A 16,274-nucleotide genomic window follows, 5' to 3' on the forward strand; every position below is an offset into this window, starting at 1 on the left:
TTCCTGGCGTTTTCCTTACAAGGCTTTGAGGAACAGCACGCAAATAGGCTGTGGACTGAGCAACAGAGATAACTACCTTTTGAGATGCACGATAAGTGCTTCTCTGGGATGACCTCATCACAGCCTGCCCGTCCGTGAGCCGGGCAAGGACTCTTACTGCCTCTGCACAGACGGGTAAACTGAGGCCCAAAGAGGGCTGGGGAGGGGGAGGGCTTGCCCAACATGGGGCGTGTCAATCATCCCAGCCCTTCTGTAAGGTTTCTGCCTACAGGAGTGAATTGGCCAGATGGCCAGAACTTCATTCACCCCACGTCGGCCCCGCCAACTTCCGGCTCTTGTTCTGGGACGCCGTCAGCTGGCACTTGGAGAAGCAAGAGTGGGGGTGGGGAAGAACACAGGCCCTAGAACTTTCTACGTGTGGCCCAACAGAAGTGACAAAGAAGCTGTCCTTCCCTACCCAGCTCAGCCAAGCACATCAGAGGTGGGGGAGGGGCTGGGAGCTAGAAGGGTGGACAGCTGCAGGAGACCCCCAAGCAGAGGACAAGCCCACGGCAGGGGGTGTGGGGGGGTGTGGGGGGATGGGTAGGGGGAGTCTGCGGGGGAGCTCAGGCAGAGCTGGAGGTGCCCAGGTGTGAAAGAGAATCAGGAGCCGGTCCTGGGGGAGCCATGAACACTCTGCACATGAGTGGAGCTGGAGAGATGTTTGTTGATGCTTCATTTATGCCAGGAGACACTGGCTGGGTCCCTCCCAGGAAAAAGAATAACACCAGGGAAGCCAGAACACTTCTGCTACACCCACTCCAGCTCCCCAAGCCTGGTCCTTCCAACAGCTTAGACAGCCTTTCACTGTGACACTTTAATAATGTGTCTGCCATTCATCACTTTTGCTTTTGAGGCTGGGAGGGCAGGGTTAGCACTTACTTCTTTTTCTTTCTCCCAACAGACACTAACTTTATGCCAATAGAATTGTGTCTTACACTTGTTGAGTTGCTAAGTCTTGTCCGACTCTTTTGTGACCCCATGAACTGTAGCCCACAAGGCTCCTCTGTCCATGGGATTTTCCAGGCAAGAATACTGGAGTGAGTGGCCATATCTTTCTCAAGGGGATCTTCCTAGCCCAGGGATCAAACCCGGGTCTCCTGCCTTGGCAGACAGGTTGTTTACCACTGAGCCACCACATGCTGCGTTTTTTTAATCTATGATAACCCTCTTTCCCAACCAGATCATCTCATCCATCCCTGCCCATAACCTCTCACCAGCCCTGTGACCTCGGGGGAAGCCAGCCCCACATCTGAGCATCACCTCTCTTTGAAAACTGAAGGCGTTAGCACTTCTCCCAGATATGAAATAAGATGAGGATATGAAAATGCTTTGTGAGCTGAAAAGAGGAGGAAAGAGCCAAGTTCGTGTCCCAAACCAACAGCCCCTCAGCTCTGGTTCCACTAGGACTTCTCAGACCAGGGTGTCCAGGGCCCCAGGGGCTCAGCCAAGTGTTTGATCACAACACATACACACACACACACACACACACACACACACACACAGTGCCCGTGCCCAGCTCCCTGAGTGTCCCTGGGAAAGGGACAGATAAAGTGTCTCATCCAAACCTGAGGCGCCCTGCTGCCTTCTGAACCTTCTTTGTCCCTCCCTGGTCTGTGTGGGTCCACCAGACCCCTGACAAGCATCCTGAAGAATCTCTGAGGGTCGAGCAGACCCAGGTCCCAGCCCCTTCACTCATCTTCTGGGACCTGGAACTCCAAAGCCAGTAAATCAGTGTCAGCTTAAAATTATAGACTCCACGCTTCAAATGCAAGGGGTGTAGTTTCCATCCCTGGTCAGGGAATTAAGATCCCACATGCTGTGCGGCGCAGCCAAGAAAATATAAAAAAAGAAAAAGTTTATTCTTCCCCTACCAGACATAATGTTTTGATCAGTATAAAACCAAATGGCTTTTTAGAATGAAAAAAGAAGCAGTTTCACTCTCAGCTGAAAAGTTAGTCTAGCCGAAAGTCGATTCTAAATGACTTGTTTTTGCAGGAGTTCATTAACTTCTCTGCCCACAGACACAAGTTAAGATCCTGTTGTTTTTTAACCACAGACAATGTCATTAAGTTAAAAATTCATTTAAGTTTCAGTAAATAATCTGCAAAGGGGCGTCCTAATTCCCTGTGAGTGTAAAGATCGTGTCACTGAGTCACTTGTGAGACATCTCCCTGGATTGTCCCGGTAGCAGTATCTCCTAGATGCTTTCAGCAAACGGGTGTTCACGTCCAGACCCGGGCCGGTGTGTGCTGGCCACCTCTTGATGGCTCTAGCAATGACGGGGATTTCAGCAGAAAGACCCAGCACTGGCTGGGAGGGCTGGGTCCCCAGCTGGTACTTCCGGAATCTGGAGTAGAACGTGGTGTCTTCAGTGCTCTCATCTAAGACGACCCCAGCCTTCCCTCGGTTGAGTCCCAGCTCTGTCACTACCGATTCTGTGATACTGGGCAATAGATTCAAACTCGCTCAACCAATTTTCTCATCTGGGCAAGGAGGATGATAGCATGTCCCTCTGAGACTCTAGGAGGCTCTGTGAAAACATGGAATCAAGGCCCGCTTAGTCCACTGAGATTCTTCTGGCTGCCCTGACAACGGTCTAGCGGGCCCAGCCCAGGCCCTAGAAAGCCATGGGCTCTGGGCTCAGAAGTGGAGGCCAGGCCCTCGGTTGAACGGGTAGCCCTTCCACCTGCGGCCTGGCAGCCCACACTGGTGGCCGTCCTCCCCAGCTGGCCCAGAGGGGATAATGACAGGCCTGGTTGCACAAGAGGCCCAGCTGCCCAGCCTGGCTGGACTGGCTGAGCCAGTGCTGCCCCCAGGCTGGGCCCCACGTGTGTGGAGGGAGAAGGCGAGGGTGGGGTGGCATCTCCAAGGAGGAGAAGCAAGACCTTGCTGCTGGTTACAGTCCCACAGTCCAGGCAAGGCAGGCAGTTCCCAGGACAGGATGGAAGGATGAGGGGTGGAGGTGGGTTGAGAGAGAGAGAGAGCACGCAGGCCAGGAGGGGCTGAGTGGGGGTTGCAGATGCTCTGAATGGACTTGGTTAGACAGAGGGCCTCAGATGCCGGGAAGGTTTCTATGAAGGGGAGGACACTGAAAGAGTGAAAATGAGTTTTTAATTGTTTTTTGACCCCATGGACTGTAGGACACCAGGCTCCTCTGTCCATGGGATTCCCCAGGCAAGAATACTGCAGTGGATTGCCATTTTCTCCTCCAGGGGATCTTCCCCACCCAGGGATGTAACCTGCCCACCCCTGCATCTCCTGCCTTGGCAGGTAGATTCTTTACCACTGAGCCACCAGTTTTTAATTACTTTCCATTAAATTAATCCTCCTGAGTCGAGCTTCTGCCTGGCAGTTTTAAAGAGCCCATATTTATGCAAGACTGGAGCCATCCCCACCGTCCCACCCTGCTGTCTGCTCTTCACAAGCTGTCCCCTACTTCTCAGAGGTGTCCATCACAGGGACAGGAGAACTCCTTCCCTCCCACCCCACCTCATCCGTCCCTCCTGTTCCCCCACCTCACTTCAGAGCAACCCCTGTCTCCTGGTTGTAAGATTTCCACTTTCCAGAGGCAGAGGAAGAAGAGGACCTAAAGGCCAGGGGATCCCTGAGGACCCAATAACCGTTTGGAGGGATCAGTCCTGCCTAGTCCATACCTGCCCCGCCTCGACCCCCAGCCAGAGAATCCTCCTTCCAACCAGGTCTCTCTTCCCACTGGTCAGCAAGGTAGTAGGCTACGTGCCTTAGTATTATGACATGTTATCATATCTCACTACAAAACCATGCAGGGCATTTCAGAGATGAGAAAACTAAGGCTCGTAGAACTCATGGGACATTCCAGGGCCACAAAAATATTGAGAACAGTGGGGAACTGAGCTGGTGCCTGACCCTGAGGTCAATGGATATGAATTTGAGCAAACTCTGGGAGATGATGAAGGACAGGGAAGCCTGGTGTGCCACAGTCCATTAGGTCACAGAGTTGGACACAACTGAGCAAATCAACGACAACTGACCTTGAGACCCCCTGATCTACACAGACAATTCCCTAGCCCAGAGAAGCCACTCTGTGTGGTCTCTGGAGGAGCCACAGTCAGCAGCATCTTGAGGCCCCAGGCAGACTTCCTGGAGGAGGGAGAAGGGGAGAGGAGAGCTGTGAAAGGCGAGTAAAAGCATGGAAGTCTATGAAAAGGAGAGAGTTCTCTAAAAAGAGGATCAGGGGAGATTGGGAGGTGCCTTCTGGGGGGATTGTGGAGTCTGGAAGGCAAGTTGGGCACATCAGGAAAAACCACTAGTACCCAGCTCAAAGCTTGGAGGCCCAGGGGAGTCATGGACAGGCAAGGGCAGGCCCAGCTAGCTGTGACTTCTTTTTTTTTTTCAGCTGTGACTTCTTAACTGGATGGGAAGAGACATGGATGGAGCCTTAGGCCATTAGGGGACATCTTGACCCCAAAACAGCCCTGCTGGCCCCAGGTCAAGACAGACCAAGCTCTCTAGTGGACAGAGCGAGGAGCTGGGGTCACCTTGGCTCACTTGCTCCTCATCCCTCCAGTGGAGACCTCTGGAACATGAAATGAGAACTGCATGGAGACCCCGGAGGATCCTGGAACCTAGCACGTTTTCCCTCCCAGCAGCCTGGGCAGCTTACACCTGATGACTCCGCCTTACAGAAAAGCTATCTCTGCTTCCATAACACACCGAGAGGAAGAGAGAAACCAGTAGGCCAACCAGGGTACTCCCAGGTAGGTAGCCAGTGAGTCAGTGGTGACAAGCCAGGGACCAAACCAGAAGTCTAAGGATCACGAGTGGCACCCCAGCCCCAGGTGACTCAGAGATTGTATTAATTACGCTCCCCTCCCGGCCAGAAGGCTCCCAGGCCTGGCCTTTGGGCCCCTCCAGCCTTTCTCCTGTTCGAGTGCCTCCAGGCACGGATGGGGGAGACACCACCCACAGGTCCTGACCCCTGGCTCTCTTGGGGCCTAGTTCATCAGCCAGAGGGTTCCAGGTGCACCCTCTGACCCAGCCTTCATTCTCTGCTGGCTCCCAGTTCTGGATCAATCTAGCCCTGGGGAAGGGTGCAGCCAGCCCCGACCTGCCCCATCAGCTGGGAGCAGCCACGCTTGTGGTTAGTTTGAACTTTTTTTCCCTTTCAATGTGCTTTTTATAGCAGGGCTTAACCTGCATGGTTTGAGCTTCTGTCTTGGGCCTGAGAGCTCACGCAAGGCCCTCGGTCCCACCCTCCCTTCTCTGCCCATCCACTCCCTGCCTCCCTCCAATGATGTTGAGGGACTGCAGGTGCCCCGGGGGGCTGGCCAGCTGCCACTGGCTTGGTGTCCCTGCCCCTCAGCATCGCCTCACAGCTGTCCACCCCCAGGGCCCACTCAGACCACACACATTGGCATGAAGCTGCCCCCACACACGCGGGTGTACACCGAGGGTCTCATGTGTTTATTTTCTTTTAACCGACTTCATTCCAGTTCTTTGCCAGGCTGGCTGACATTTCTTCAGTATGAAGCAAATGTTGTCAACCTCAGATCTTCCTGAAGCTTCATCTCTGATCAGGGAAACTCAACATCCCAGGACATTGAGAGAAATGCTTCTTGAATCCTAAGTCAAGGCCAAGCCCTGGTTGCCCTGGAAACCTCCAAGCTCCAGTGTGGGTGGCCCCTTCAGGGCCTGGGGCTCAGTGACCTCCCAGCCACACCCAGGCATCAGAAATCACTGGCCAGGAACACTACAGTCATCAACTAAAAGGTGAATCCTGTGAACAGTGCTGGATGCACAGTAGGAGCACACAGTAGGGACTTTCTCTGACCTGACAGGGCACACTCTCAAGTCACGCACACCCCATAGTCATCGCCTCGCAGTGGAGGAATTGCTCCCACATCCATTCCTCCTGTCCCCAGTCCAGAACACCAACTCCAGCTCTTCTTGACCTTGGCCTTTCCCTCAAGGTCAAGCCCAGGGGGACCTTGACTATTTTTCCACCCCACCCCAGTCCCAAGCCTGACCTATTGCTGCTGGCAATGGGGAAGGGGAGAGAGCAAAGGCAAACTGATGTGGCAATAATCACTCACACACGCTCACACCAGCCATTGTTTCCTCATCCTCCTTGCTGGCCTCCCACAGGTTTCACCCTCCATACCCACTTGCTCACAACCCCAACTCACCCACAGAAGTCTAACCCAGGCACCAACATCCTTCCCCTGTACTAAAGTCTGGCCCAGCCTCCTACTCCACATTCATATCCTAAATCATATCTGTATACACCAGGCTTCCCTGCTGACGGTGAGGTGGACCCCCCGATCCCATGTAACTCTATGGCCCAGGATCTCCCTCTGGGATAAATCTGGTACAAAATGACCCCCCTGGCTCTTTCCCTTCTCTGTGCTCTGGACAGTCTGGGGAGCTCAGGCCTCATTATCTTATTATTAATTAATAATGTATTATTATTAATAATATATTATACAATAGTATCTATATTATTAATAATAATTGCTACCTGAATATTCACAGCAGCATGATTCCAATAGCCAAATGGGAAACAACCCAAGTGATCATCAGAGGATGAACTGATCAACCAATGGAAAATATTCATTCATTGGAATTATTTTTCAGCCATAAAAAGGAATGAAGTGCTAATATATGCTACAACTTGGATGAACCCTGAAAACACGCTAAATGCAAGTGTCAGACAGAAAGGTCACATAGTGCATGATTCTGTTTACATGAAACATTTAGAATAGGCCTTAGGAAGCATCACTACAAATAAAGCTAGTGGAGGTAATGGAATTCCAGTTGAGCTATTTCAAATTCTGAAAGATGATGCTGTGAAAGTGCTGCACTCAGTATGCCAGCAAATTTGGAAGACTCAGCAGTGGCCACAGGACTGGAAAAGGTCAGTTTTCATTCCAATCCCAGAGAAAGGCAATGCCAAAGAATGCTCAAACTACCACACAATTGCACTCATCTCACACGCTAGTAAAGTGATGCTTAAAATTCTCCAAGCCAGGCTTCAGCAATACATGAACCGTGAACTTCCAGATGTTCAAGCTGGTTTTAGAAAAGGCAGAGGAACCAGAAATCAAATTGCCAACGTCCGCTGGATCATCGTAAAAAGCAAGAGAGTTCCAGAAAAACATCTATTTCTGCTTTATTGACTATGCCAAAACCTTTGACCGTGTGGATCACAATAAACTGTGGAAAATTCTGAAAGAGATGGGAATACCAGACCACCCGACCTGCCTCTTGAGAAATCTGTATGCAGGTTAGGAAACAACAGTTAGAACTGGACATGGAACAACAGACTGGTTCCAAATAGGAAAAGGAGTACGTCAGGGCTGTATATTGTCACCCTACTTATTTAACTTCTATGCATAATACATCATGAGAAATGCTGGGCTGGAAGAAGTACAAGCTGGAATCAAGATTGCCGGGAGAAATATCAATAACCTCAGATATGCAGATGACACCACCCTTATGGCAGAAAGTGAAGAGGAACTAAAGAGCCTCTTGATGAAAGTGAAAGAGGAGAGTGAAAAAGTTGGCTTAAAGCTCAACATTCAGAAAACTAAGATCATGGCATCTGGTCCCATCACTTCATGGCAAATAGATGGGGAAACAGTGGAAACAGTGGCTGACTTTATTCTGGGCTCCAAAATCACTGCAGATGGTGATTGCAGCCATGAAATTAAAGACACTTACTCCTTGGAAGGGAAGTTATGACCAACCTAGACAGCATATTAAAAAGCAGAGACGTTACTTTGCCAACAAAAGTCTGTCTAGTCAAGGCTATGGTTTTTTCCACTGGTCATGTATGGATGTGAAAGTTGGACTATAAAGAAAGCTGAAAAAAAAAGAAAGAAAGAAAGCTGAGCACTGAAGAATTGATGCTTTTGAACTGTGGTGTTGGAAAAGACTCTTGAGAGTCCCTTGGACTGCAAGGAGGTCCAACCAGTCCATCCTAAAGGAGATCAGTCATTGGTGTTCATTGGAAGGACTGATGTTGAAGCTGAAACTCCAATACTTTAGCCACCTGATTTGAAGAGCTGACTCATTGGAAAAGACCCTGATGCTGGGAAAGATTGAGGGCAGGAGGAGAAGGGGACGACAGAGGACCAGATGGTTGGATGGCATCACCAACTCAATGGACATGGGTTTGGGTGGACTCTGGGAGCTGGTGATGGCCAGGGAGGCCTGGCGTGCTGCGGTTCATGGGGTCGCAAAGAGTCAGACATGACTGAGCAACTGAACTGAACTGACAGAGACAGCAAATAGATGAGTGACTTAGGGCTGGAGAGGATGTGGGGTAGGGTCATAGAGGGTATGGGGTTGCTCTTCACTATGATGAAAATGTTCTAAAACTGACTGTGGTTATGATTGCATAACTCTGAATAGACTAAAAGCCATTTTGTTATACACTTTAAGTGATTGGATTGTATAGTATGTGAATCATTGGGTTGGCCAAAATGTTCGTTCAGTTAGTGAACTATTGTCGCTCTCTTGCTAAACTGTGTCCAACTCTTTTCCACCAAGTTTTCCTGTCCTTCAGTATCTCCTGGAGTTTGCTCAAACTTATGTCCACTGAGTCAGTGATGCCATCCAGCCATCTCATTCTCTCTCACCCCCTTCTCCTCTTGCCTTCAATCTTTCCCAGCATCAGGGTCTTTTCCAAAGAGTTGGCTCTTCCCATCAGGTGGCCAAAGTATTGTAACCTCAACTTCAGCATCAGTCTTTCCAATGAATATTCAAGGTAGATGTCCTTTAGGACTGATTGGTCTGATCTCCTTGCTGTCCAAGGGACTCTCAAGAGTCTTCTCCAGCACCACAGTTTTACATTGCTCAATAAAGTTCTTGGTGAAAATGAAAATTATGTCTTTTTTTAAATATGTATTATTTATTTATTTGGCTGCACAAGGTCTCAGTTGAGGCACACGGGATATAGTTCCTCAACCAGGGATTGAACCCGGGCCCCCTGCCTTGGGAGCTCAGAGTTTTAGCCACCACACCACCAGGGAAGTCCCCCAAAATATGTCTTTTATTTTTACTTAAAACCAAATTGAACTTTTTGGCCAACCCAACGTATCAGTAGAGCTGCTCCAAAAATAATAATGATAACTTGTCAAATGCCTATCAAGTGCCAGGAAGGCCCCACACAACCTCTGTTACCCTGCACAACCCTGTGATGGATAATAGGAATGGATTTCTGCCCCAACGAAGCCAAATTCATGTGAGTTTTCTTTTTTTAATTCACTTAACTGGCTGTTCCAAAAAGTTTTCCTTTGTCTATTTTTAAAAAATATTTTGCTTTTGTTTATTTGGTTATTCTGTGTCTTAGTTGCAGCACGTGGGATCTTTAGTTGTAGCATGTGAACTCTTAGTTACAGCACGTAGGATCTAGTTCCTGATTAGATATGGAACCCAGGTCACCCTGCATTGGGGGCACAGAGTCTTAGCCTCTGAACCACCAGGGAAGTCCCCTCTTTTCTATTTTTGATGATTGGCGCCCTTAACATGCATGAGTGCACAATGGAATTGCATTTTGCATTTTTATTTTTCTTTATGTATTTGCTAAAAGCAGCAAAGCAAGGACCCTGGAGATATATACTGAAACAATCTCCTTTGAAGAATTCAACACAAGTAGAAGATAAATATTTAAAGAGGAAAGAGGAGGGTTTAAAACTGTGGATCAGTAAGTCATTTCTAAATTAAACAAAATTGAAATTGAAGAATACATAGGTTTCCAATTGGCTGCTGCTGTTTTTCTTTGAAAAATAAACATTGAAAAAGGGGAGGGAGGGGGATGTCGTCCCAGTCTACTAATGTAGAAATCAAAACTTAGAGCATTTAAAGTGACTTCCACCAGGTCACACAGCTCGTGGAGGCAGGATTTGAACCCAGAACTGTCTGAAACCACAGCAGTGTATGTAACCACTGCAATAAGCATTAAGACTGCTCAAGTTTGTTTATTTTCAAGATGTGACTGAACCCAGAGCTTGCTCGAGCTGGAGAGAAACTCAGAAACTGTCAGGCCCTGTTTTCAAGGGTTGCCAGCCCCACCGTGGACACGCAGGAGCAGTCAGATGGTTGCAGGCCTGGGGTAAAGAGTAAGGGGAGGTAGCAGGATAGTGGAAATTCAGGGTGCCTGTCCTAGGCAACGTCCCCTCCCCCACCCCCTGTCCAGAATGAGCTGGGACGCCCAGCCAGGAGACAGAGGCCCAGGACGTGGTGCTGCATGCCAAAGAGGGTAGTGGGTTGGAGGGGGACACAATGGCTTTGTGTCCGTCTCCGCGCCTGGCCCTCTCAAGTGTCGCCCCCATGTGTTTGCTTGTGGCCACTGCAGCCTCCGAGGCATATTCCGCCTGTGGGTGAAAATTTCAAAAATCCGTGCTGCCAAAGGAAGCGTCCCAGGCTGCACGAGTGGTAAAGAAGCCGCCTGCAGATGTGAAAGACCCGGGCTCGATCCCAAGGTCAGGAAGATCCCTGGAGGGTATGGTAACCCACTCCAGTACTCTGGCCTGGAGAATCCCACGGACAGAGGAGCCTGGCAGGCGACCATCCATATGGTTCCAATGAGTCAGACACGCCTGAATCGACAGGAACACAAAAGAGGGTGGAGGAATGAAGAGCTGTGACCATCGGAAAAGTGATGGGGCTGCGCAAGGTACCCCTAAATTGGGGCTCAGCGAAGGGAAGGGGTTCAATCGTGAGCCATCAGGGTTTACAGATTTTTTTCACTGTGATGAAAAACAAAAGCTGATCAGTGCTATATGCATGGCAGAGCCCCGTCTTCCCCAAAGAGGGCCCAGCTGGACAGGCCTGAGGTGGACGCCCTTGGGTGTCTGCGGAGGGCACAGCCAGTGTGGCGGAGGCCCTGAGGCAGAGGCCGGGGAGGTGGCCATCCAGGGCAGGACTGTGAGGTCCACCGGCAGGGAGTAGCCCATACCTGATGGACGGCTGTGGCCCCAGCAGCAGAGGAGGGCCCCCCAGTGTAGTCGGGCGTTACTGCAGCCCGCCTTTAAGTCCCCAGGGAAAACCCAGGTGCCCCGCGGGGGTCTGTCGGGTCGGACGGGGCGGCGGCGCCTAGACTAAGTGCTCCGACCGACCCGAGAACCAGGGGCCCAGGAGCGAGGAGGGGGACTTCTCCCGGGCCCTCCATGGAGGAGGGTGGTGTGTGTGGGGAGGACGGATAGGCAGGTGAACGTGTGCCTGTGCGAGGAGGGAGAAAGAAGGGGAGGGGAGGCAGGGTACTGTCCGGGAGCCCCCCGTGGTGATGGCCAGCCACAGCCCCCTGGTCTCCTCCCCATCGAGCCCTTGGGCCTGGGAAGATGGTGGAAACACTGGCCTTCCTGTTCTCGATGCATTGGAGAGCCAGACAGACGGAAGACAAGCTGGCACAGGCGCAACCCATCGCTGCCCTGAGCCCCGCCGGCCCCCCCCCCCCCCATTACGCCCGTGGCCCCCCAGGGAGAAAGAGCTTGATGAAGAGACCAGGTGCAGAGAGTGGACTCTGAGAGGGGTCCTCGTGAGGGGAGGGGGGCTGAGTGAGGGGAGGGAGCTCAGTGAGGGGAGGGGGCTCAGTGAGGGGAGGGGAGCTCAGTGAGGGGAGGGTCCCTCTGTGAGGGGAGGGAGCTCAGTGAGGGGAGGGGGCTCAGTGAGAAGAGGGGGGCTCGGTGAGGGGAGGGGAGCTCAGTGAGGGGAGGGTCCCTCTGTGAGGGGAGGGAGCTCAGTGAGAAGAGGGGGGCTCGGTGAGGGGAGGGGCTGAGTGAGGGGAGGGGCTGAGTGAGGGGAGGGGAGCTCAGTGAGGGGAGGGGCTGGGTGAGGGGAGGGGAGCTCAGTGAGGGGTGGGGCTGAGTGAGGGGTGGGGCTGAGTGAGGGGTGGGGCTGAGTGAGGGGTGGGGCTGAGTGAGGGGAGGGGAGCTCAGTGAGGGGTGGGGCTGAGTGAGGGGTGGGGCTGAGTGAGGGGTGGGGCTGAGTGAGGGGAGGGGAGCTCAGTGAGGGGAGGGGCTGAGTGAGGGGTGGGGCTGAGTGAGGGGAGGGGCTCCGTGAGGGGAGGGGCTGAGGGGAGGGGGGCTCAGTGAGGGGAGGGAGGCTGAGTGAGGGGAGGGGCTGAGTGAGGGGAGGGGCCTCAGTGAGGGGAGGGGTTCAGTGAGAGGAGGGAGCTTAGTGAGAGGAAGAGGACTCAGTGAGGGAGGGTCCCTCTGTGAGGGGAGGAGGCTGAGTGAGGGGAGGGGCTGAGTGAGAGGAGGGGGCTTGGTGAGAGGGAGAGGGCTTAGTGAGTGGAAGGGGACTCAGTGAGGGAGAGTCCCTCTGTGAGGGGAGGAGGCTGAATGAGGGGAGGGGGCTCATTGAGGGGAGGGGCTGAGTGATGGGAGGGGGCTGAGTGAGGGGAGGGGGGCTGAGTGAGGGGAGGGGCCTCAGTGAGGGGAGGGGTTCAGTGAGAGGGTGGGGGCTTAGTGAGAGGAAGGGGACTCTGTGAGGGAGGGTCCCTCTGTGAGGGGAGGAGGCTGAGTGAGCGGAGGGGGCTCAGTGAGAGGAGGGGTGCTCGGTGAGGGGAGGGGTTCAGTGAGAGGGAGGGGGCTTAGTGAATGGAAGGGGACTCTGTGAGGGAGGGTCCCTCTGTGAGGGGAGGAGGCTGAGTGAGCGGAGGGGGCTCAGTGAGAGGAGGGGTGCTCGGTGAGGGGAGGGGTTCAGTGAGAGGGAGGGGGCTTAGTGAGAGGAAGGGGACTCTGTGAGGGAGGGTCCCTCTGTGAGGGGAGGAGGCTGAGTGAGCGGAGGGGGCTCAGTGAGAGGAGGGGTGCTCGGTGAGGGGAGGGGTTCAGTGAGAGGGAGGGGGCTTAGTGAATGGAAGGGGACTCTGTGAGGGAGGGTCCCTCTGTGAGGGGAGGAGGCTGAGTGAGGGGAGGGGGCTCAGTGAGAGGAGGGGTGCTCAGTGAGGGGAGGGGTTGAGTGAGGGGAGGGGCTCAGTGAGAGGAAGGGGACTCAGTGAGGGAGAGTCCCTCTGTGAGGGGAGGAGGCTGAATTAGGGGAGGGGGCTGAGTGAGGGGAGGGCGCTCAGTGAGGGGAGGGGCCTCAGTGAGGGGCAGGCCTACCGGAGGGGGACAGAATATTCAGGACACAGGAAAGACCCCGGAGAGCCTGAGGGGTGGGTCCAGGCTGCCGGTTCCCATCTGGGCGACGCCCTCGGCTCAGCGCCGAGGCAGCCCTGGGCTGGGTTTCAGCCACCTACCTGGAAACGGAAGAGGCTTGCGCAGGGCCTCTTTATGGCTCCTGGCGAAACCTGGCCCCGGGGACAGGGAAGAAGTTTCTCTAGGGCAGTGGGAGGGGGGGGAGTGACTCATGCCTCCCTCCCAGGCTCATGACACCCCAGAGCCTGGGAATTACCCCAAAGCAGCCACCCGGGCCAGGCCGAGAGGACACGGCTCCACCCCACCCCGGCCACTCTTACCTCAGGCCTCCTGCCGTCACCCACAGGGAGGGACAGACCATGCCCGGAACTGTGGACACCCTGGGAGAAACGCACACCGTCTCACACAAACAAACACAAACAAACCCCCACAGACACACACCCGCGGGCTAAACCCAAACCCAAACCTCCCCACTCAGAAATAAACACCCGCCCCCCCACCCGCGGCAAGCCCCCGAGCCGGGGCCCAGCCCACCTCCACCACTCACAGCCAAGCACAGCCCCCAGAGCGCCTGAAGACCAGCTCACAGACCCAGCCAGGCCGGGGTCGGGGAGTCTGACCTGCTGGCCCTGAACCAGTTTGGTTTCTCGGCCAGTTTAAGAGGCTCCTGAGGGAGGCAGAGGTGGAGGGGATGCCGAATGAGGGTGGCAGGGGGACCCCAACCTTGCTGCTGAGGAGAGAAAGGACAGATTGGGTTTTAACCGGCCCAGGGCCAAGTATCACAAGATTCTAAGATGCCACCACCCCTGTCTTCACTGCCTCCGTAGGTGCCTGCTGCACCTAATCATTTTCCTGGCCTTAGGCTCCATCTCAGAAAACGCACATAATTGTGGTATCTCAGCACAGGTGTCCATGTAACAAGAGCCAGATGCAAAATTACCTCTCCAATTGCCCCTGCAATCCCCAGCACCTGAGTACAGGGACCGTTTTTGTTCCTTGGTGTGACATATGCTCCCAGTATATGCGATTATCTGCCTCAGACTGAGATGTACCAGGGCAGGGCCTGTCTCTTCTCAAAAATGTCTCCCTATAGATATATGGGCTTCTCTCGTGGCTCGGTGGTAAAGAATCAGCCTACCAATGCAGGAGATGCGGGTTCCATCCCTGGGTCAGGAAGATCCCCCAGAGAAGGAAATAGCAACCCACTGCAGGATTCTTGCCTGGAAAATCTCATGGACAGAGGAGCCTGGCAGGCTACAGTCCATGGGGTTGCAAAAGAGTCAGACATGACTTAGGGACTCAACAATAACAACAATGTAGATGTTAGAAATAAACTAAACATCTACATGAGAAGAAAACTATAAAAAATTTAGATGAAAATAGGAACTATCTCTATTTCTTGGGGCTGGAAAGTGTTTCTAAACAAGATACAAAAGTATGTAAAAAAGAAAAAAAAATTGATAAATTTGGGTACATTTTAAAAACTGGCATGATAAAAGACAATTTTTTTTTTTTTTACAGATAAGCTAGGCACCACTTCCCTAGTGGACCAGTGGCTAAGACTCCATACTCCCAACGCCTGAATTTGAAAGCTGGTCAGGAATTAGATCCCCCGTGCCATAGCTCAAGAGCCCCGCATGCCACAACAAAAGACTTTGCATGCAAAAACTAATATGAAATAAATATCTATTTAAAAAAATAAGTCATATCAAATCTGTATAGCCAACAAATGGTTAGTAATCAGAATACATAAGGAATTTCTACTAATCTATAAAGAAAAAGACTACCTATTAGAAAGATAGACCAAGGCTATGAATTGGCAATATACGGAAGAAACTGGAATGACCAATGACTACATAAAAGTGTTCAACCTCACTAACAATCAGAGAAAGGCAAATTACAATGACAAATTACCTAGCTTATTTTTTTTAATTTTTATTGTCTTTTATCACACCAGTTTTTAAAATGTACTCGAACTTATCAATTTATTCTTTTTTATATATTTGTGTATCATATTTAGAAATGCTTTCCAGCCCCAAGAAATAGAGATAGTCCCTATGTTCTTCTAAAAGTTTTACAGTTTTCTTCTCATGTAGATGTGTAGTTTATTTCTAAAGGCAAATTACAATTACCATTTCTCATCCACAGGAGAACAGAAGTACAAAGTAACACTACCAAGTGTGGGTCGAGATGCGTACTTCAGAAACTTTCCAACATGCTTAAGGAAGAGTTGGCTGGGACAATTTTAATCATTTCACAATATCTGGTAGCGTGGTTGATGTATACACCTTATGACCCAGCATCTTTACTTCTAGAGAAACTCTCAGGTATGTGTACCTGGAGGACAAGGACATGTGCCACATCTTGTTTGTAACAGAAAAACAACTAGAAACCATCCAAATGCTCACAAGAATGGATAGGAACTGTGACAGTCACACAATGGAATGGCATACAACAATGAAAAAGAATAAACTACAGACACACACAACATGAGTGGACCTCACGCACATTGTACTGAGTGAAACCAGATACAGGAGAGATTCCACTTCTACAAAGGTCAAGAAGAAGCAGAAGTAACCCATGGTGATAGGAGTTTGAAAGTGGCTACCTCTGGTCATGGGACTTCCCGGGTGGTCCAGTGGTTAAGACTCTGCGCTTCTACTGCAGGGGGTGCAGAGTTGATCCCTGGTTGCAGAACCAAGATCCCACATGCCGCAGGGCACAGCCAAAATAAATAAACTAATTTAATTTAAAAATAATAATAAATGTCTTTTCAAAAAATTAAAAGAAAGGAAAAAGGAAAACGGCCACCTCTGGGGAGAAGGGGGATGGGACTTAAGGAAACCCTCTGGGGTTATAGAAATGCTCTATATCTTTATTTGGGTGGTGGACACATGATATGTACAAATGTAAAAATTTCAAGTTGTAGTTTTAAGATTTGTGCATTTTAAGGACCTCACTAAATGTATTTTATGCCTCAAAAAAGAGAAACAATAGATAACCTAAACATGGTAAGAGATAAGCTGTAGTCCAGGAGAAGATATTTACCACCATATAGCCAACAATCAGGGCTTCCCCAGTGGCTCAGATGGTAAAGAATCTGCCTGCAAT

This window comes from Odocoileus virginianus, chromosome 33 (assembly GCF_023699985.2).
Source record: "Odocoileus virginianus isolate 20LAN1187 ecotype Illinois chromosome 33, Ovbor_1.2, whole genome shotgun sequence".
NCBI lineage: Eukaryota > Metazoa > Chordata > Mammalia > Artiodactyla > Cervidae > Odocoileus > Odocoileus virginianus.